The sequence below is a fragment of the Ailuropoda melanoleuca genome, chromosome 14 (assembly GCF_002007445.2).
Source record: "Ailuropoda melanoleuca isolate Jingjing chromosome 14, ASM200744v2, whole genome shotgun sequence".
Lineage (NCBI taxonomy): Eukaryota > Metazoa > Chordata > Mammalia > Carnivora > Ursidae > Ailuropoda > Ailuropoda melanoleuca.
In genome coordinates, this window is record NC_048231.1 from 8,294,010 (window position 1) to 8,316,789 (window position 22,780).

The window sequence follows — 22,780 nt, forward strand, 5'->3', positions numbered from 1 at the left end:
ACAGGTTAGGGAGCTCGCGCCCAAATCACAGAACTAGCAACCATCAGTCAGGAACTGAACTCATGTACCCTGACTCCTAGGTCATCTCGGTCTATTTCTCCAACTTCCTTCCATAAATGTGAGGAACGTGAGGCACGGAGGGTTGCAGGGTGTTATGTAATACACTAGCCTGATCTAATTTTTTTCAGAGGTAGTCTTTGAAAAGCTCACAACAAACTGCAGGTCTTCTGAGACTCAGCCATGTGCTTTTTCTCACAGTAGCTGCCCCGCCTATGTTCTTTATGAGTAAATGCCACCCCTCTGATCATAGCAGTCCAAGTTCAACACCTGAAATCATTCCTAGTTTCTCTGTGATGCTCAGCACCCTGCCGCCAACGTGTCATTATGACCCATTGAGTCTGCCACCAAACGCTTCTTGAACCTACAACTTTCGCCTATGGGATAGTGCTTCAGATAGCCACTTACAGGCCTTCACCGTCTTATCTCAACTTTCTCCGCCAGTAGCTCGCCACCACAACTGGCCCCACCCCATACACACACACACACACACACACACACAGTGCATTGCAATGTAGTCATGCTAAAGCTACATAAAAGCCATGCTTCTTCACACCCATCACTTTTGCAAACACTGTTCTCTTTGCAGGTAATACTCTTTCCCAACCTCTCCATTTTATAAACTCCTATACAACCTTCAAAGCCTTCCTTTGTTTAGCCAGGCAGAGTTACTCACTGCTTCTTTGGTACTCTCATGTCATTTTTATAGTATTTATCACTCTGTGTTGTCATTTCTTATCAAACTACAAATTCTGGGAGGGTGAGAATTTTGTCTTAAATTACTTTGCATCTCTAGTACCTAACATCATGCTGCTACATACTCAAGATTCAACAACTGAAAGTTGAATTAAATTGAACTTCTCTCACACAACAGCTGACCCTATTGGTCTAGCTCCTTGCTGCTCAAAGCGGGATCCAACAGTAAGGCTCTATGTGACTGGCATTTGAATAATATTTCAAAACAGATCTCCTTTGTGGTTAGAGATTATTGACAATAATCTGGAACTTACTTTCCTTTCTTACCCAAACAATATAACTGAAGTCAACTCTACCACTCTTCTAAAGTTTGTGGGAGTTCAGAAATATGAAAAATGTTGCAACCAGGTATTATTTATTTAGGTATGCCCAACATGGAGATACCATATTAAGGTAACTTTTACCTTCTTGGTAAAAAACAGAACAATCTATAAAAAATCAGAGTCATACTGAGTAGGATAAAGGAAAAATGTAAAGTTCTTTTCCAACAATTATAAATACTCCAAGTTGCAAGTTTAAATTGGCCTTGGAACTTCCAACTAAATTAATACACACATAAAAAACCAGAATATATTTCCTAATCAGTTTACGGAAGATAAATAGCAGAAGGAATTGATAGTTTCATAATTAGAGCTGCTAAAGGCCCAAAATACATTTTTTAATTAGTTTTTGCTCCCAAATCTGGGGGGGGGGATCATATAGTTAGTTACTTAATCATTTCAAAGATGAAGATAATAAAGCACAGAGGGTTATATGATGTGCTGAAATTACCTAAACTCCTACCTACTGGTAGTAAAATAGTAGTAACTATTTATTAGGGCTTACTGCATAACAGACAAAATGCTAAGCATTTATCTGAATTGTCCCAGCCCCCATATCAGTACCATGAAGTAGGTGCTATCCTATTTCCTCAACTGTAGTATCTATTTTTCTTTTTCTTTTTTCTTTTTTTTTTTTTTTTACATTTTAACATTTCCAAAATGGGTAAATTTGGGGGCGCCTGGGTGACTCACTCAGTTAAGTGTCCAACTTTTGATCTCAGCTCAGATTATGATCTCAGGGTCCTGGGATTGAGCCACATCAGCTCTGTGTTCAGCAGGGAGTCTGCTGGAGATCTTTTCCCTCTCCCTCTGCCCCTGCCCCTGGCACATGCTCTCTCTCTCTAATAAATAACAAATAAAATGAAATAAAATGGGTGAATTTTGCAATTACTGTTGTATCACAGTTTGATTAGCAGTAATTTTTCTTCCTTAGTTGTACACAAAAGAATGGTGGCATCCTAAACCTTAGAAAATACAGCAGCAGCCCCATTTCTGCAGGTGAGGAGATTGGAGCTTGTCCAAGGTCAAACGGCTAGTGAGTGACAGGGCCAAGAGCTGAACTCAGGCAGTCTGACTCTAAACTCACCCGCTCGTGCTCAGCTACCCACGGTACTGCCTCAACAGCTAATCTGTGCTCACAGAATCTGACTCATAGGGTTGGTAATGGATGCTCCACATTAGCCCTAGAAGGCAGCCATCTCTTTGGTTGCCAGGGTCACTGGGAAGAATGATGTATGACGAGTGAATGAAAAATCGAGTTTCCCTTAACAAGTGGCCTTTGATTTCTTTGGGGCTCCTGCAAAAGGATACAAAGCATCTATCAGTAGGAAAGGCCTATAGGAAACGCTCCTTCTTCCTACAGGCTGGAGTTGGGTTGCAGCATCTTCCAGGGGGTGCCATGGGGTCATCCCCCAGTTCTGCAGCTCCCTCTTACAAAGGCGGCCAAGTGAGAACTCACCTCTGATGAGATCATCGCCTGCTGTGAACTTATTCCACTTCCTAACATAAAGCCTGATTTTTCCCTAAACTGTGAAAACCCCTCTAAGACCATAGTTAAGTTTCCATTATTGGTTGTGTTTTAAAAAACAAATTTGGCAAGGCTTAAACTTGGCAATAACAAAATAGATACGTATTTTTCATTAATGGGAATTAGAATGAAGTTGCATGCAGGAATTGGAATGTGTCAGCTGCTCAGAGAGAGAAGCAGTTGATTTGGACAGCAGTGTGACTAATTAGGTTTTCTTTTGTGAAGGAATTAGTTTATATTGATTCATTTATGTTTGATGTAACTCAGTAGTCCTCCCCTTGCCCACGGGAAGCCTGCCTGGACTAGTAAGTGATAAGGAGCTGGCAGAGCAGCTCAGCTCTTCGGGGCGACATGTACCTCTCAGCCGGATCAAGTGTGCAGGGCCAGCGTGACCACATCACCCTCGTGGGTGCCCATTCCCTGCTTAGACACAGGCCAACCCCGCGAACCATCCTGCTGGCTGGATATGGAAGCCCTAACACCGGGGTTGCCCTGAAGAATCACTGAAGAGAGCTCAGACTCTGAGCTACAGAGCTTATACTTTCTTGATTCAGTAAACCAAACAAAATAGGGACCCGTCCTATTTCTCATGCAGGGAAAAGCTCACTCCACCTCTGGATTCAGGCCTTTACTATCATTCCCATCTCAGGTGGAAACAATCTCTCTAGTGAACTTGGCGCTAGAGTTAATGGATCAACAAAAACCAAACAAAAACAAACAAATAAAAAAACATGCAGGCAAAGCCTCCAGGACAACTTTGAGCGTGGATAATACTTTTCAGAGAGAATCAGAAGGGATGAATTTCAGATACGGCTTTGTAACTAATTAGCTAATTGTCTTTGGTCAAGTGACTGAACTTCTCTGGGCCTGTGTTTTTTTATTTGTGACATTTCCTATATAAAATGCCACCAGTAAATTTATCATCCCTAGAGACTATGCAGTCATTTTTCCCAAGAGACTAACAGTTTGCACTAAGTTAGCCACACTCTTTTGCCCAGAAACCTGTCTTCAATACACACCAATACCAATACATGGGCATCAGTCTGAATTTCTACAGCCATGAAAAGCATTTATTAAAAAAATTAAAAATAAATCAAAAAAAAAAAAAGGCTCGGAGAGATTAGGTAAAGTGCACATGAAGTAGTGGGAGGGAGAAGCTAAATCAGGCCTGCCCCAATCCCAAACTCACCTCATAGCCTGGAGACTGTGGACTGGGGAGGGAGGAGTTCCTGAAACAGTGAGTCTCCAGGAAAGAAGAATGGAAACCCTGTGTGGGCATCCCCTGGAATTTGTAGAGAAACAAGGAGACTTATAAAGAAACCACCAGAGATGTAGAATATAAACTTCTTAGTGCTAAAGCAGGTGGTAGACCAGAGGCAATTTAAGGAAGCTGTCCTGGGAATGGAATGTCCAAAGAAGGCCAACCTTGGGTAAAGTAACCAGGATGGCAGAGCATAGGAAAGGCTGACAGTCTGGGTTCAAGTGAGTGCAAACGGAACAATTTCATGCCAACTCTCAGTGAGCAGTCTTAGGACTCAAACAGAAAGGGCTTTCTCATCTCACTGCCCATGACCCTGCTCTTGGCAGTTGTAATTTCAAATAAGGAAGGGTCTATATTTTTTTGAGAGAGAGAGAGAGAAAGAGAGAGCAGGGGAGGCGCAGAGAGAGAAGGAGAGAAAGAATCTTAAGCAGGCTCCACACCCCGCATGGCTCCATCTCACAACCCTGAGAGCATGACCTGAGCCAAAATCAAGAGTCGGATGCTGAATCAACTGAGCCCCCCAGGTACCCCAAGTATCTATATTGATTAAAGTTCTTTGCTTGCAAACAACAGAAACTGACTCGAGCTAATTTGAACAATAAAAAAGAAATTTGGGGAAGCACATGGGCAAATTCACAAAAATTGAAGAAAACCTCAACTTTAGACATTAGAATAGTCAGGAATAAGAGCATCAGGGACAATCTTAATAGCAAGACTATCGGACAGTCACCTCAGGTCACTCCTTCAACCACCTTCCATTCTTGGGTCAATCTGTTTAAAATTTAAATTCCTGAAGACAGTATCTGATTGGCCTACTTTTTCATGTGCTACGTGTATGAACACACAAGTGCACCCATGCATGCACACACTAAGAGAGAACCTATATTAATTGGAAGTCTCAGCAAGAATTGCTTGCAATGTGGGAGGAGTCATTATAACCAGTAGAAGAAAGGACCCAGAGCAGGCAGAAACAGTGATGTCCCCTGAAGGGTCCCAGACCAGGAGTTCTGCAACAAGACTAAGAAGGCAGATGCCTCTCCGGGAGCTACCTAAAGTTTGTGAGAACTGGTTACTCAGAGTTGAAAGGAAACCCATGTAAGCAAGTGCTCAGGAATGAGAGAGGCACATGAATCTGATATTCAGAACAGGAATGACAGACATCAAGCCTGGACAGTGTGACAAAATTTCACCCCAGCAGGATCATCTTTGATATTTTTTGTTATGGTGAGTCCCATCCAGAAGCTGGGTTAGCCAGTGTGGTATCTCCGGAGAGAGAAACAGAGTGGGATATGAGCTGGTCAGGAGTTAGGTAATTGAAAATAATAGTAAGCTTTGCCAATGACAAGATAAAAAGTTGAAACAATTAGTTCTGCCCTTGGAGAGTAGGTGGGCCCATAGCCAAACAGGACAGGAAGTATCTCTGGGAGCCTCTGGTTGTGCCCCAATACACAGTAACAGATTCAAACACACACACACACACACACACACACACCCCACCCTGGAGTAAAACCAGGGAATGAACACTGTTGTCTTCAGTCTCTCCCTACCTCTCTTCAAGGACATAGTGTCCTGGGCTTTCAAAGTCTCTTCCCCCATGCTTCTCTATACATTAACAAAGTCATGCACAAGGTGGTATGCTTTTGCATTTTAAAGCCTACTAGCATTTAGTCCAACTACGGAATAAAATATATTAAAACATCATGAAAAGAACACTTTATTTAGTGTCAGGAGACTAGGGTTCATGAATCTAGGCTGGACACACCATTAAGCTTGTCTCCTTTCCACTCTCCATTATCACAGACAACATGCAGGGCAAGGAACAGTATTCTCTCATCTTTCCCTCACCTTGACCACTCTTCTCCATTAGGTCTGATGCTGGTCCTAAGCTGCTCTACCTTACAACTAAATCACATCCATCTTTCAGGTCTGGCCCAAGTGAAGGCAGTGAGGTATAAAGGAAAGGATCAAATTGCCCTAGTTCAAACCCCAGCTCTACCAGTGATGAACTGGAAATCTTAGACAAATTACTTTGCCTCTGATGTTCTATTTCATGATGTGTCAAGTGGAGGTAAGCATACCTGTCTTTCAAGAAGTCCATGAAATAGTTGATGTAGAAAGAACTGCCCACAGTAGGCACCTGGTAGCTATTATCATTACCTCTTCCATTAAGCTTTCCCTGACCAACCCTTTCCAGGCAAACTCTCATTTCTCTCCATACCTTTGCTGCAAATTCCCTGTATCATTTAGAGAGTCATCAAGTGCCCTGGGCTGCTAAAATGTTACCTTTCTTCTGACACCTATGTCAAAAATTGTCTCCAGTGTACTTCTAAAAAAAGAAAAAAAACACAAACACCTTATTTGACAATGTATGATCTCGTGTGCTCCTTTTCCAGGAAATGTCCTGCTAACTCAACTCCCCCACCATCATTAAGTCCTGTGACTTAGCAGCATGAGTAAGATGTTCAGAAAAGACTATTCTGAGTAAGAAGTTTATACTATACCCAAATATATCCAAATCTGTGCTCATTATCCTTTTCGATTTAACCCAGAAATGATTTTCATGCAGATAAGGCTTAATTTCTGAATCTCAGGACAAGCCCTTATTTCCTTACCCTCAGAGTTAGTCACTTCTCTTTTTCTGCTACTAATCCTATCTGCATCATCCACAGCCTGGCAGAGCTGTGTCCTAGTTGCTCACGTCATCCTCCCGGTCTCGGTTGTGCTCAGCATCAGGATGCGTTAACCTAGGAAAGACACAGACGTGGGTGGGAATAAGAACCAGGCTTTGTTAGAAACTCTGCCCACTCCTCCCCTTTCACACCTCCCCAGGCACCATCGCCCTCTAAGGAGTTACTGGATTTGGGTCTCATTTCAGTCAATTTCATCAAAAGTCCAGTAACAGCTGCTTCATTTGAGTAAAAATAAAGAAAGTAAGAAAGTTTAGATCCCTACTACCAATTCAGCAAGTTCAAGCCAGAGACACAATCTGGCTTCAGTGGCAGAGATAAAAGGGCATGGTTGATGGCTTCCCTGGGTGGGAAAGAAATGAAGTCTGAAAGCTATTTCTGCTGAGTGTGCTCATTATCAGGTGTCTACAAACAGATCCCTAAACACTGAGCGAGATCAAAAGACTCATCAAAGACCCATTCCTCAAAGCTGGAACTCTACGCAGTCTGTGTTAGAAACCATGTCTTCTATCCACACCCAGGAGATAGTCTTCAGTCCTGCTTATTGGTGTAAATCAAATAATACCCAAAATGGGGAAGGGAGAAAAAGAGAAATGCCAAGAAAATCAAGGTCTCTGAGAGCTTTACGGCCTTTTGAGACTTAAGAAAATCCCTACCTCCTTATCCCTTCTTTTCCTAGCAAGACTCTTGCTAGCGCCAAAAACAGATTTATAGTTCTTACTATTTGTAAAAGATAACGCACTGAATGCCGGCAACTAGATCCAAACTCTGTTCTGTGGGCTTACGTTCAGAAGAGATAAACCACTGAGATATCAATGAGAGAAAAGACACAAAGGCCCTTGGGAGCAAGTGCGCGCATGTGTATTCACAGGTGTTTTCCTGCTTTCCCCACCACACTACAGTAGAGTGGTGAGCTATGCACCCAAAAGACTGCCTTGCCTATAGTGGGTACTCCAAGAATTGGAAGAATTGCACTTTGTGTTAGCTATTTTTGAACGCTAGGTGTAAACAGACGGAGTGTGGATGATAAACAGGCAGAAAGGAAATGCCAGAAGTTACATCTATTCATGAGGAAGGACAAACCATGACTGGCAGACAAACCTCCCACTGCATTTTCTTGAAAAGCAGAATGCATGCTATGAAGGATCAGGTTAGATACAGACTCAAAGCTGACTCAGTATTGCAATTAAAGTTCATGCATGGCTTTCTGCACATCCTCTCCAAGGCCAAGTGCCAAATGGAAAGGAACAATAGATGAAATGTTTCTCCCTAAAAGATCTTTGTGAGACAACAGATGATGACTTTTATAGACTCAAGGTTATGAACCCAGATGTATTTTCCAATAAGAACAGAAGAATAGAAATCAGTTTCGGACATTGCCAAGCATCGTGATACCTTTGCCAGACAAGTCTTGTCTTAATTTTAAAAGCATGTGAGAAATGGGATGCTTCTCTGCAGTGTAGTTTCCTAGTATTTTTCACAGAACAAGACCAAATGTTGCAGAATTTGAGAAAACTAAAAATCATAGAATCCAATTAAGTTTCAGGTGAGAACTGTGTTCTCTTCAATGAAGTCTTTTCATGAGGAAACTGGACCCTCAGCTCCTACAACATTTGGGGCTTGGCTACAATTAGCCTTGCTCTTCCCTATGGTTTCTGACCCTTTTCCAGGAAGTAACAGCTAAATGTGAAATTAGGGTAAGAGGTTCGGGAGAGGGGGGAGTCACACCTGAAGACTGTTCCAGGGAGTAGTCTCTCCAGGAAATAAATCCACACACTTCAGTGACAACAATGGGAAATGTTCTCAACAGATTTTCTACACAGCCGCCACCGGAGTGGGGTGGGGGTTGTCACTGCCTGTCAGACACACAGCTTTTACTTTGGTTTCTTAGGAAAATAGTACATGCCCTTTCTGCTTCCCACCGAGAGTGAATTACTCTTGCCTGTGCTCAAGCAGAGAGAGGCTGACTGGGCTGGGAGCATTCAGCTACAGCCTATTAAACTGAAGTTGCCTTTAAAGTTGGTTAATGACAAGAAAAATGTTTCCATCTATCTATATATCCAAGTTCAGACAGAGGAGAAAAAAGTTTGTGCAGAAAAATGCCTTCATTTTAGAAATGTGAATGTTACTGACTTGACATCTAAAAACTCTTAAAATAAAAACACATCTTGAAAATTATTAAATCTATATTCTATAATTCAAAAGCATGCATGCTTGCTCACACACCCACAAACAAAATGACTTTCCTGGAGGTCAAACTCTACAAAGCAAAATTGGGCAAAGGAGGCAACATACCTTTCCTCCCACTCTGTATCATTATCATTGGTGGTTAACATTTACACGGCACTGTGCTCTTGGCTGTTTTTCATAAGCATTCCTATCAGCTGGCCCTCAGCAGTAACCTTCATTTAGAAGTCGGATCAGAGAATGCTAGTTTGCACACGAGACACATAAGAGGCCAAGGTATATGCCCAGCATATCGAATCAAGAAACAATATCCCAATATATACCTTTAAGACTGAAAATAAAGTATATAGCCATCATATTCCCAATCCCAGTTGTTAACCACCTAGGTCCTTTATTCCAAAAAATTTTCAGGCCAAATTTGTAGCAATTTATTACTCAATTCCTGATATCTTTCTCTTTATTTACTATTGCAATCAGGTCTAGGTACTTCCAAGATGAATTTTTCTGATATAAAATAATTTAACATAAAAAGACTACATACTTGGAATTATCCTCCTATCTCTGCATCTTAGAAAGCCTGATTTTGTTCTTTGTTTTAATATTCAAAGACCATACCCATATCTTAGTTGTCCAAGTCAACTGACCTAATTATTGCTGTCATATTTTTGACCATTGTTTAATTATTTTAGATAAGTTAAGAGTTGGTAATTGTATATGTCACAGTTTTAGAAGACAAAGGAACGATTTCAACTTTCGATAATTTCATATTAGCCTTTGATGGAAAGTAGAAATCAGTGAAGAAAATGCAAAGCAAATTCAACATCGTGTGTCATGATTTGTCAACTGTGAAGCACTACACAAATGTTTGTTGGTGCTAATGATGAAGGGAAAGAGGAAAAGGAGGAGGAAGATGAGGAAGAGAGAATTGTCATTTCCATAAAGAAGCACCAAGCTTCATTTCTGGTCCTTAGTTTCAATCACATAGATAATTAGCCTTGGCTAATCCTAAACTGGTTTTGAAAATGTCAGAATTACAATATGGCTGGTGGCCTGATTTGGAAGTCTAAGCTTATGATTGGATATAAGCTGACCATATAACACATGTATTTTGTTGGAATGACAGGATCTCAATCACTTATCCCATTTTTTATCTTGGAGCTTATCAAATGGCAGAAAGATACATAATGTCATAAAATCTAACTGGAAATAACCTGGGACTAACTTGTTCTTTTCTCAGGCAAAGGTCACTGAAAGCAAGTGTCCTTTTCAAAATCAGAACGTACAATAACCTGCAGTGATTTTTAACTACGTACAAAATTTGATCATTTGAACTCAGATTGTAACACATGAAAGATTTCCTATCTGAAATTCCACAGCAACATAAAAATGAGCACTAACTCATGTACTTTGGGCCTAAAGAAAATCAGACAATAAACTGCTAATAGCTAACTGTGATTTCTTTGTTTGTGTTATTCCCATGCATATCTGCACAGAAAGCCCATAAGTAGCATGCAAAGAGTACCTTCACCCCATTCAGATGCCCTCCTTTCTGGTCCAACACCCATCCTACCATTACCTCCAAGTATTTATTTTCTTAACTCATGCTGCTACGCACCACCACCACCACCCCCAGTTTTTGTTATCCAGCTCCAGTCAGTGACTCTGAATACTTGGACAGCTGTCTGGTCAACCAGCCACTCCTGAACCATGGGCAGTAAGGCTGTGTCATGTGCTGAAAGGGCCACAGACTCTGGAATCAGACTGCCTGGGTTCAATCTCACCTTTGCCAGTTTCTAGCTATTTGACCTTGGGGTAAGTGACTGAACCTCTCTATGTCTCAGCTTTCTCCTCCGTAAAATAGGCATGATAAAACTGCCTCCCCACAGACTATCCTAAGGACTGAATAAGTGAATTTACGGAAAATGTGTGGAGTAGTACCTAGAATACAGTAAGCTTTATACAAGTCTAAGATATTTTTCATTGTTAAGGGCAAATTTTATTTATTTTTTTTTTTAAGATTTTATTTATTTGATGGAGAGAGAGAGACAGCCAGTGAGAGAGGGAACACAGGCAGGGGGAGTGGGAGAGGAAGAAGCAGGCTCCCAGCGGAGCAGCCCGATGTGGGGCTCGATCCCAGGACTCCAGGATCACCCCCTGAGCCAAAGGCAGACGCTCAATGACTGAGCCACCCAGGTGCCCCTAAGGGCAAATTTTAAACAACCTCGCTGATGTCCTACTGCAATCTGAAAAAAAAAAAAACAAAACTCTGCCTCTCTCTGGACAGGCAGGAAGTTCTGGACACCTTGTGCCCCTGACAATTCTCCAACCCTCTTTATACGCTACAAATACAATGATAGTCACCATGCCCTCTAGTGCAAGCACTCTGTGGATTCTATCCATCTACCTGTCCCTCATACAACACCTAACCGATCCCTCTGGCCACCACCATTCACTCACAAGGGTCCCTAGAATGGACAGAGATTCAAGAGAAGTTTTGTTGGGTAATGGAGGAATAGGACTGTTACTGTCAGTAGGAGAACTAAAGCAAAGTCTCTTGTCCACACCCTGCCTGAATACCCCAGAAAGGAAATACCCTAGAACCCCAACAAGTCTTTTCCCGGAAACACTTTCCCTTTAGCTTCATCTATTACACGATTCTGCATAGACATCCTACCCGTCTCCTCCACCTTGGCAGAAACATCCATTCAGTTCTTCTCCAGCCAAGCCCTGCTGTTTCCTTAGCTGCTGGATCTCCACTATCCCCATTAAGGCTTTTTCCTTCTCTGAAAAGCCCTAAACAGGCCCATTTCTCCCCAACATTTCCTGCAGGCCAAAATTTAAAGTCATTAGGAGGGGCAAGAAGCAGATGCCAGCAGAGAAATTCTCTTGGGCAAGCTGGATTACCACTTCACCTTACATTTCTGACCAGCCTGTTTCAGAGGGTGCTCACATCACATTTGCTGCTTGTGCTCTTTCCTTAGAAGGAGACAGAAGGATGATAGCACCCAGGAACAGTAAACATGGCAGGTCTAGTTTGAAAATTGACTTTAGAATGATATTTTTTTCAATGGCAAAGTTTGGAGACAAGATATCAGCATGCAAAGTGCTAGCCCGTTTCCACTTATGAAAAATTTAATAACGGGTTGCAAACCAATAACCTATCATATAGAATAAATTATGTTCCACCATGAGGATGAAGTAGTAAATGAGTATGTTTGACAATAAGATCTTGGGACCCTCCAGGATCCAAACAGTGCCTTATTATAATTTTTAAAAAATTTTGTGACTTAACAGCAATTACATCTTTAAAAAAATAATGTAAGCATTGCTATATACTGGATGTCTGTATCCCTTCCAAGTTCATATGTTGAACCTAATGTGATGGTGTTTGGAAGTGGGGCCTTTGGGAGGCGATTAGGTCATGACGGTGGAGCCCTCATGAATGGGCTTATCAAACCGGCTCCAGAGAACTCCTTTGCCCCTTCTGCCACATGAGGACACAGGAAATCAGCCCTCACTAGACACTGAATCTACTGGCACCTTGATCTTGGACTTCCCAGCCTTCAGAACTGTAAGAAATAAATGTTTGCTGTTTATAAGCCACTCAGTCTATGGCATTTTGTTAATAGCAGCCAAAAAGGACTAAAACAAGCATATTCTGGATTACAGCCTTCTAAAGTCTCAAAATCCACTAAAGATTGAGAAATCCATAAAAAACAGTTCACTCTCAAACAAAAAATATGGAAAAAATATATAAAGTAAACTCTAGGTTAATAGATACAGATAAGCAAATGGGAGCCAAGATAAAAGTGCCTTTGAATTGGTTTTCAATCTTTCTATGAAAATTCTTAATTTTTTTTTAGACAGTGTCACTTTCCTGAGTCCTATCCATAATTTTTATGGGAAAGACAGGTTTCCCAACTCACAGTCACTTAAGTGATTCTGATAAGGCCAGTTTCCATCGCCCCCATCTCTTTGTTTTATTGAGCTGGACTGAAGCTGATTACCCAGACTCGGGTGGCAGCTCCACCTCTAATTTACCTCTGAGATTCAGTTCCCGCTTATGAAACCAAGATGATGATAGGAAAGAAAAGCTCTTTGTAAACTCTTAAGTAATACCTATATTCTAAAACAATGCATCGTTCCAGGGGCATGAATACTTTCTGAAAAGGCTACAAGGGCAAATACTCAACTTTCTGTACTTAATTTTGATTTGAAGCTTCCCAATCCTTGATCCCTTAAATTATTTTAGTGGAAGATGCATCCCTCCCTTCTGCTCGAATCCTTATAAATAAAAGAAGGTTTTTAGTGATTTGTCAGGGGCAGGAACGGCTATTCCCGCACACACATTTTGCAGAGCTGAAAAGTTGGACCAGCAAAAAGAGAGATGCCTAGCTTATAAGTGGAATTAAGCTATGGAACAAAAAGAAAGATGATGATTTCTTTCATCACAACTTCCATAATAAAGCTCTTCTCTTTTATTCATTAATTGACTCAATCATTTGTTCGACAAATATTGATGGCAATTATGGTCACTGGCATTATCCCAATGGTGACAAAATCAAGGCCCTGCTTTCATGAAGTTTACATTCTAGCTGTGGGAGAGGGTGGAAACAGACAATAAATAAACATGCCAGGGATGGTCCTAAGTAAAATGAAGGAAAATAAAGTAGGCTTAAGGAGCAGAGTGAAGGGAAGAATTCTCCTCTACCCTCAAGGTAATCCAGCTGGACTATGAATTAAATTTACATATAACAGATTAACAGGAGAAAGAGCCCAAGTCTTATTATGTGTGCATGGAGGCCCAGTAATGAAATTGAGACCTAAAGAAATAACCAAAAAGGGCAGCTTTTATACTCTTTAGGCAGAGAGACAATAAATCTGTGAGGAACTGACGGGACAAAAAACAAAAAACAAAAAAACAAAAAAAACACGTTAACTTTGGGAGCTTCGGTGAGTAAGGAATTGTCAACAGAATTTGGGCTGGGGCAGTAAATTAGTAAAAAGTGATAAGGGTTGTTTACACAGCCTTCTGGGCTCTAAATTTCCCATCTCTGGGGATAAGGTGTCTACCGCCTGGTACCGAGTGGGCGCCTTTCACATGGGAGATGCATTTGCCGCTTCCAGGAGGACAGAAACGGGTCTGAGTGTCCTTGAATAGGCTCTGAAGTAACTTTTATCTAAAATAACCAACACACCAAAGTGGCACATTCTGGGGCAGGCTGCCCCTGGCCCCTACAAGAGCGCGATGGAGGGAGAAGGTGTCCAACAGAGTGCTTGCCATGCTTTTCTCATTAGGTGACACTGCCTCTGAGGCTTGACGACGGGGAGGCAGCCAGTCATGCAGACACCCCAGGTGGCAGCGGACCCCAACCAGAGGGAACAGTCTGGAAACCCAAGAGGCTCGAGGGTGCTTTACTGCCCACCAGCTGGTACTCACCGCCCTTTCTCCCACATTTTTCCTTAAGCTTTTCTGTCCAGCTTGTCTCTTAACTCAGGAAAGTGAAATCGCCCCTCCATTGAAAGCCGCTGGGCTGACAAGACCTCCAGCCCGCCAGCCACGTGGACGGACTAGTTTGAGCGGCACCGCTGACTCGCGCCTGCACAGATGGACCACGGAGCGCCCTCTGGAACGACCCACAACTACCTTCACTTCATTATAATACTGAAATCTCCGCCCTTAGAGGAGCAGGAGCCTCATTTACATAACATACAATGTGGGTATAGATATGTTCCTTAAGGCGCATGCGGGACCTTACGCCCTCCTCTACGTATGATGACAACGCTTCCCTATCTAAATATTCATCTTACCCTAAATAAAAGGAACCCACCCACCCTTTCTCAGGGGAATCACAGCTTTGGAAGCCATTCCCTATGATCTCCTTATTTGCTGCAAAGAAACTTTTCTTTGTGCAACTTACCAACCTGGTGCTGTTTCTGATTCATGGAGGGGCAAATTCCTTTTGTTCGGGTTACAGGAGCAAGGGTGCTGGTAATTACCCCTGAGGTCGGAGACGTGCAGAGGGACAGATGGTATGCAGTTTGCAGGCCATCGTAAGGATGTGGCGTTCCACTCAGAGAAGAGAAGACATTATAGGTTTTAGTGCAGAGGAGTGATAGGAGCTGGTTTATATTTTTAACAGATTCTCTGTGGAGTGTATATTGGGGAAGGGGAGTGGAGGTAGAAGCAGGGGGAACAATTAGGAGGCTGCTGGGATCTGCATGGTAGCAGTGCAGGTGGCAGAAGTGAGAATTCTTGTTATATTCTGGGGGTTGCTAATGGACGGGGTGCGCGGCAAGTGAGAAAAGGGGGTCAAAGACAAGTACATTACTGGAAGAATGGTGATGCCATTGCCTGAGAGGAGAAAGTCTCAAGAGGAGTAAATTGGATGGGAGGAAAGAGAATTAAAATTAGTATTTGACATGGTAAGTTTGAGACACCAGTTAGAAATTTAAATGGAGATGTTGCGGCTGAAACAGCACCTTTCTTTTGCTCATAACTTCCTTGCCCCACCATCCTTCTTATAAAAAACTTCCGTTTTCTACAACTCCTCAGAGCTTCCCTTTGCTAGATGGGATTTTGCCCCATTCATGAATTATTTAATAAATCCATGAGATCCTCAAATTTATGCAGTTGAATTTTGTTTGTGTGTGTGTGTTGTTTTGTTTTTTTAAAAGCAGGCTTCACACCTGGCATGGAGCTCAACACGGGGGAAGGGACAGGGCTTGAACCCACAACCCTGAGAACAAGACCTGAGCTGAGATCAAGAGTCAGGCGGTTAACCCACTGAGCCACCAGGTGCCCCTTGAATTTTGTTTTTTAACAGTGGCCATGCACTTGACACTGAGAAGCTGGTACTTGCCTGCTGTGCAGGCACAGTGCTTTGGCACCCAGGTTGGTATGGAAGAGCCACAGTGGGTCCTAGACCAGGAATATCCAAGGCGCCTCAGTGTGACACTAAGTTTGACTTTATCCTCGCAAAATGCCACTATCTCTGGGGTGAAAAATACTTCCACATGTCAGTCCTTTGCCCTGGGGGTTTTGGGTGGACCCTATGTGGCTGAGCACCAAGGGTGCTACTACCTATGACTACCAGAAATTTTGACATCTGAAACAACGTTTTGTCTTATTTTCGGCAGAGATCTCATTTCTGGATAGAAACAGGCATTATGGAACTGAAATTGCAAATATTTCTACTGCTCAGATGCTTAGGGCTTCAGAGAGCCAGCGCAAGATGGCAGGCATGTCCGTGGAGTATTCAGTGACAGGGGCAGAGGGTGTGACCAGATGAAGATGCAGCTGGGGGCGACTGAAGTCCAACAGAAGAGAGTCAGTAGCAGGGCTAGCAGCCATTTACAGGTCAGCCAGGTGCCTCCAGGAATCACGAGACCAGAAACTCCAGCAGTGTGAAATGAGAGGCACCAACGAGTTCACTGACCCGGGCTGACAGAGCCAATCTGGCACCATACACCTGCTGCCTGTATACTCACAGGTGATAAATCCTTTCAGTGCTGAGAAATACAATTCGACCATTTGGAGAAACAGAAGTGTTCAGATTCCTTAGGCAATATGTGTACAATTTATTAATGCTCAAAGCAGCTTCACGTTTAAGAATTGTGTATTATCTCTCCTTTCTTGGGAGTGGGAGAGTCTAAGCCATACCACTTCTAAACTAATTTTAACTTTCTAAATGTTAACTTTCTAAACTAATTTTAACATTATCTGTATCAGAGTTACATGACTTGCTAAGCTTACTAGGAGTTTGTAGCCCATAAACATTCATTTCATTAATTCCTCTACAAAAAAAACTGATAATAACTCCTATTTTTGCTCTCTGTTGGAGTCTTTCCGGTTTTAAATATGACAATTAACAGGTTTGCTTTAGCGTACTTTATAGAATGTCTATTTACTGCATCACAATTTGGGGCTTTGAAAAAATGTTTTATGCTTCACTAAGGGAAAGGAGCCAGCTTCATGTTTTGTACCTTTTCACATAATGTTTTCCCTTATTAAAATGACCAGACAGAAATTTGTTTACAAAAGCTTATTATTAACTCCTATATTAAAAAAATTTTTAAGATGAAATACTGCACACTTGTATGCTGATGGTAATGATTAAGCAAGGAGAAGGAGACTGATAATGCAAGAGAGTATATGAAATTGCAGAAGTGCTTTCCTTGAGTAAGCGAGGTTGGGGAATGTGGGGGATCTCGCACCCAAGTGCCACGGCTGCCCTACAGGGGTACAAGGATAGTTTGCCTATTGCAACAACAGTTAAGAGCTGGTTTGTGGGCACAGATTCAACTAGGTAGTGAGTTTTGGTGGTCAGAGCATGTGGAATTTCTCTTCTGGTTGCTTGTATCCGCTCTGAAATAAGAAATCAGGTTATGAGCTGAGAATAGGAGTAGGGAAGGGCGTTGGAGGTTAGAGGAGAGAGGAGAAGGGGTGAGATAATGGTCTAGGAGAGAGGAAACGAAATGGGGGAAATGCTTCAAGATTGGCTGGCCACACAATCCCCTTGAGGTTTGTGGTAAGTAATTCGGAGTCGGGGGATGGAGCAGAAAGGGGCAGGGGGTACAACTGAAGATGTACACAGGGAGTAAGGGGTGAGTAAAGACGTGAGGGGAGGTTAATGATCATGGCAAAGGCGATGGGGTCAATGGACCGTGGGTGAGTTGAAACAGCTACTGGAGTCCAAGGACTAGAGGGAATGAGCTGGAAAAACAGAAAATGGCAGTAGGATATCAGAAAGTTTGAAGTTGAGATTGTGAAGGGGTGTTTGTCCATAAACATTCTCACTGCCTGCCATCGTTTCTAAGATTCAGTAAAAATCAGTCTGATGTTGCCAAAGAATAGTGCACAGATGTCAATGAATGTGGTTCAGAAAGTCTCCTTCCTTCTTCCTCCCTCTTGCCACCTCGCTGGCCCTCCCTCCCACCCCCCAATAATTCTGAAATGGAATAAAACTGTTCAGATGTGAATTTAACCAAAACAGACTAAAACCAAGGCCTGATGAAAGAGCATCTTTCCATCACACTGATGATGTAGAGGAAACATAAAAGGGGCATGTTGCTGGTAGAAGCTGAGAGAAAGAACACAAAAAATAGTTGTCTCTGACATTTAAGCAAGCCTGCTGCTGGGTGGTTGTAGATTTATATGACTGATAAATAATACAAGATTCCCTGTAGAGGACAAATCCAAGTGAAAAATTAACAATTGAGAAAAGAGGTATGTGGTTAGTAATCTCAACAAGAAAGGCCAAGCTATTCTGAAATCCATGCCATCAAATGACGATTTTTCATTTGTAAAATCGTACCCTTGGCAATTAAGTTGCTTTCCAACTGTCTTTCTCTCTCTCTCTCCTCGGTCGCTCTCTCTTTGAAAAGCCCTAATGGATTTACATCTCTATCCAAGTAATCTGAGGTTCCACCTTGTAGGAAAGAAAAGTTTAAATTATCTTTTATTTTAGGAGGGGTTGATCCTGGAATGTTCTTATATTTAGAAATTTTTTTTTCTATTTTTTAAAACTTTTCTATTTTCCTTCTAATTCAAACATTCCAGGGGCACCTGGGTTGCTCAGTCGGTTAAGTGTCCAACCCTTGATTTCAGCTCAGGTCATGATCTCAGGGTCATGGCATCGAGCCCTGTGTTGAGCTCTGCACTCAGCATGGGGTCTGCTTGAGATTCTCTCTCTCTCTACCTCTGCCCCTCTCGCCCCCCCACTCTCTCTCTCTCAAAAAAAATAAAATAAAATAAAAATAAACAAACATTCCAGCAAAATTCTTCTCAGCATGTGGCATCTGACATTTCTAAGCAATGGAGTATTTCTTAGAGAAGGGATTTGGGGCAGGGATTGCTGTGCTTTTCCCTGGGAGTTATCTGATTTCAAAAGTGAAAAAAAAATCCATCCACTTTTTTACACTAAAAATTAAACATTTTAACATTCCTATTTAGCAGAAAAAATGCAAATGGTTAATAAAATATAAAAAGATATTCACTATCACTAGCACTTAACTCACATAATGTTTATTATGTGTCAGGCACTGCTCTAAGCATCAGGCACCATTATAAAAATTTTTACAAATATTAACTCAGTTAATCCCAATAATAATCTTATTTGGCAGGTACTAGTATTCTTCCAATTTTCAATGGGAAAAATGAAACTTAGAGAAGTTCTGTAACTTGCTAAATTCACACAGGTGGTACACACCATAGCCAGGTAGTTGGACTCTAGGTCCATGCCTTTAGACGTTATGCCGCACGGTATTGCCAGGGAATGCAAATTCAAGGAAGATACCATTCTCTATCCAGCAGATTGGCAAACAAAAATTTAAAAATTGGTAACATCAAGTGCTGGCAAGGAGGTAGGCAAACAACCAAATATTGTTATACCCTTCTTAGAAGGCAACGTGGCAACAGTCACTAAAAATTTACAGCACACAAAACTCTCTATGTAACATTCCACTTTGAAGACTCTGACCTATAGGGGAAAAAATCAGTATATAAGTTTGTGCATAAAATTTCAGCATTGTGGTGATGAGAAAACTGGAAATAACACAAATGTCCATCACAGGAGCTATGACTGAATAAATTATGTTACATCCATTCTGTGGAATACCGTGCAGCTATTATATACGACTTCAGACTATCTAGGGATCCAGAGAAAGTTGTGGTAATGTGTATGATAAGATCCTACCTTTTTGGTGAGTATTTGTATGAGCACATTTAACGTTACCTCAGGAAGTAGGATAGGGCAGAGGGGATTATGAACTTTTTCTATATGTATTTCTGAATTGTTGGACTTTTTATGAAAGGTTGTATCACCTCTGCAATTTAAAAATCTAAGTTAGAAATAATTTTAAATGTAAATGTGATGATCAGCCTAGACATGTTTTGTATTTTCAACTCCACAAAGAAAATGTTATAAACGATATGGCTTTTCAAATCCGATATGAAAGACTCAGATTCTTATCTATGGACACATTTTATGGACAGGCATTGCACACAGTTCTCAGAAATTACAGAATAAACATTCATTTCCTTTCATGGGCATTTCTAGCAATAGACAGCCAAAGGAATAGTTTGCCCATTCTTTGTCTAATAGTCTAACTAGCCCGCAGAGAGTAGTATCATTTTTAAAAAATCAGTGTACGATCTACAATCTCCATTTCTATTCCTTCAGTTTCGCACTCAAGTTGGAGAGAGAACCCGCCTTTGGGAGGGAAATGGAGGGGCTGGGGGTGTTGAAAGATTTTTAAATTCCTTTCTTCTTTGATAAAGGGAATTAGAGGGACATTTCTTGGGCTTCACTTCCTTCTGTCCATGCTCTACGCTGTGCAGGACCTGAAGAGGTCAAGTTGGAATCTGGAATAGTGGCTGGAAATGGCGGGGGCACAGGGACAACGGGAAGCATTCGGCCAGTCTTTTGATTTCTGGTTGTGTGAAGCACAGGCCCTTCCTGGCTGGCGAAATTTGAAGTGCTGCTGCCATCTGCAGGGGTTCCCCATTGTCATATGAGAGCAAAGTCACAAGTGTATCAGATTCCCTCTCCTGACCCTCTCCAGGAGATCTGTGTTGCAGCTAGAAAACAGACATTCCAGGTGCCTGCTAAAAGGAAGGTAATTTGTCATAAAACTTAGGACAGTTACCTAATAAGGCAGCTTTAAGTGTGTATGTTTAATGTGGTGAAGCAGTAAATTTCTCCCTTTGAGAGACAACAGGAAGTGAGTTAAGATTTAGGGGCCAAGAAGTGTGTGACTGAGAAATAAGCCATGACTTGAAAAAAATGGGGGAGGGGAGTAAGTGATGGCATTTTGGATGCACCTGCTGGCTCTGAAGACTATTGAGCCAGTCTCCCTGAGGACCACAGGCTCAGTTTCTACTGCTAACATCAAATTTAGAGAACATTTGATCAAGAACATGTGCCTGTGTGCTTCCATTTTTACCTGACTTATTGAGTAGTTTGTTCATTAATTCTGAGCCTCACTCTCTTCTCTGATTTCTTGAGTTACGGATAATTGATAGGAAAGTCCAAATTGTCTAATAGCACAAAGCTCCGCTTCTTCTTTCTCAGAAATAAGTCTACTTCACTATCACTTAATCAAGCCCCGAAACAAAAATAGGTCCATGACGCAGTCTTTCTTCATGATGGTTAGAGGTGTCCGCAAATGGTCTGGGGGGTCCAGGAGAACATGAATATCCCTGGTGGCTCCCAGGGGGGCAGTGGTCCAATCTTTGGGCCATGATACCACAATATTATCTGCAAACTCAGAGAGACTGAAGTTTTCATACAGCTCACTTCACACTTTCTTTTCTGTTTATTCATCATTTTAAGCAATCTGAAGGATGGCCTTATAGGGTCCATTTTTGCTCTTGGTTGACTTTGTTAAAAACAGAGAGTAAATCCCTTTCGATGTACCTTTAGGAAAATTTTTAAATCATTTTAGGAGATATCCAAGTTCCCTTTCCGCACAAATCTGGCAATTAAAAAACGTGCATAGAAAGAGAGGATTATAACACAAAGCTAGCACCCTGATGGATGTTAGGTCATTGGCATGACACTTCAGAAACTCCGCCTTATCTGGGAAACTGCCCTTGTCTTATGAAATTTTGCATTGGAGTTATTAATTTTTTTGGCAAATACTTTATAAGGGCTCATTTATATGCTCAGTATTCTGCCAGGCACTTTTTATATGTTATCTCTTCGTTCTTCACAACGCTTCTGTGAAGGTCATACATTCCCATTTAGCAGATGAGGAAACTGGAATACAGATTGTTCAACTAACCTGCCTATAGTGACCTAGAACTGGAATGCAGGTGTGTCTTCCTTTTATGCCTACCCTGCTTGCAATAGCGTCACCAAAGCAGGGTTTGCAGAGCTCTTTCGTGCACACTATGATTATGAAACAGTCATTCAGTGAACATTTGACTCTCCGCTACGTTCTAAGCATTGTGAATTTTATTAATATAACACCAAGAGGAAAAAATAAGTCAGGCCTAAAATTAGACTATAAAACAAGCGAAAGTTACAAAAATGGAAACGATGACTCAAAGCATATTGAGCTATTTGTGTTCACAGCCACTGGGGGCATTGCTGACTTCCAAGTGGAAGGAGAACAAGGGAGCAGATCACACACAGGAGAAGTCTTATAACCTTAAGATAATTTTGAACCCATCCACAAGGCCACAGAGAAAAAAGAAAATTGGGGTTAAAACTTAAGACATATCGAAATACACCTAAGCACAATTTGGCAGCTGGGCCAAACCATAGATTACAATTTTTGTTTCTACTTTGCTTCCTCTCCCTATTACATCTGACCATTCAAGCCTTGAAATGGGAAAACAAATGATCCCCTGCAAAATTTACCCCATCTTGTTTTATGTGTAATGTTGTTACTATTTCTGAATCTCGGAGCCTAGAGCATTAATTCAATGTTAGGGCAAATCTGGCCACGTTCAATTTCACTGCACTTGCTACTCTGTTCTTCCTACAGAGCTCTAAATGTCCTAGACTCAGAAGTTAAATAGTGAAGCCACCATCTCAGCCCAGTGCCCTCGGAACCCTCTGGTGCCACTACCCAGACGCTTACAGCTTAATGAGCCACTGCTTAGTGTGCTGCTAAATGAGGTTGCAAAGAATGAACCGTCCCTAATGGCATCAGCCTTTCACTCGAGGAAAGGGGTTCTTCTCATCACTTACTAGACTTCACCTGAAGGACAAAAGTGCCCCAGACCTTCACATTTGGGTAAACTGGGAGCTCTTAAAGGAGCCTATGTGACTCTGCCTGCTGATCTGATTTTCTGCTCTACCAGTCATCATTAATGTTAATGCTAAATTAGAAGGAGAGACATGGGGGTCCTCAGGCAGAAAGTCAGCACAAAAGGCTGAATGTGAATCATCCAGGATGCATGGGCTACATTCAGTGCTAATAATGAGGAAAACTTTACAGACAAATGCTACCCAGATTCAGCCTAAAAGCAGTG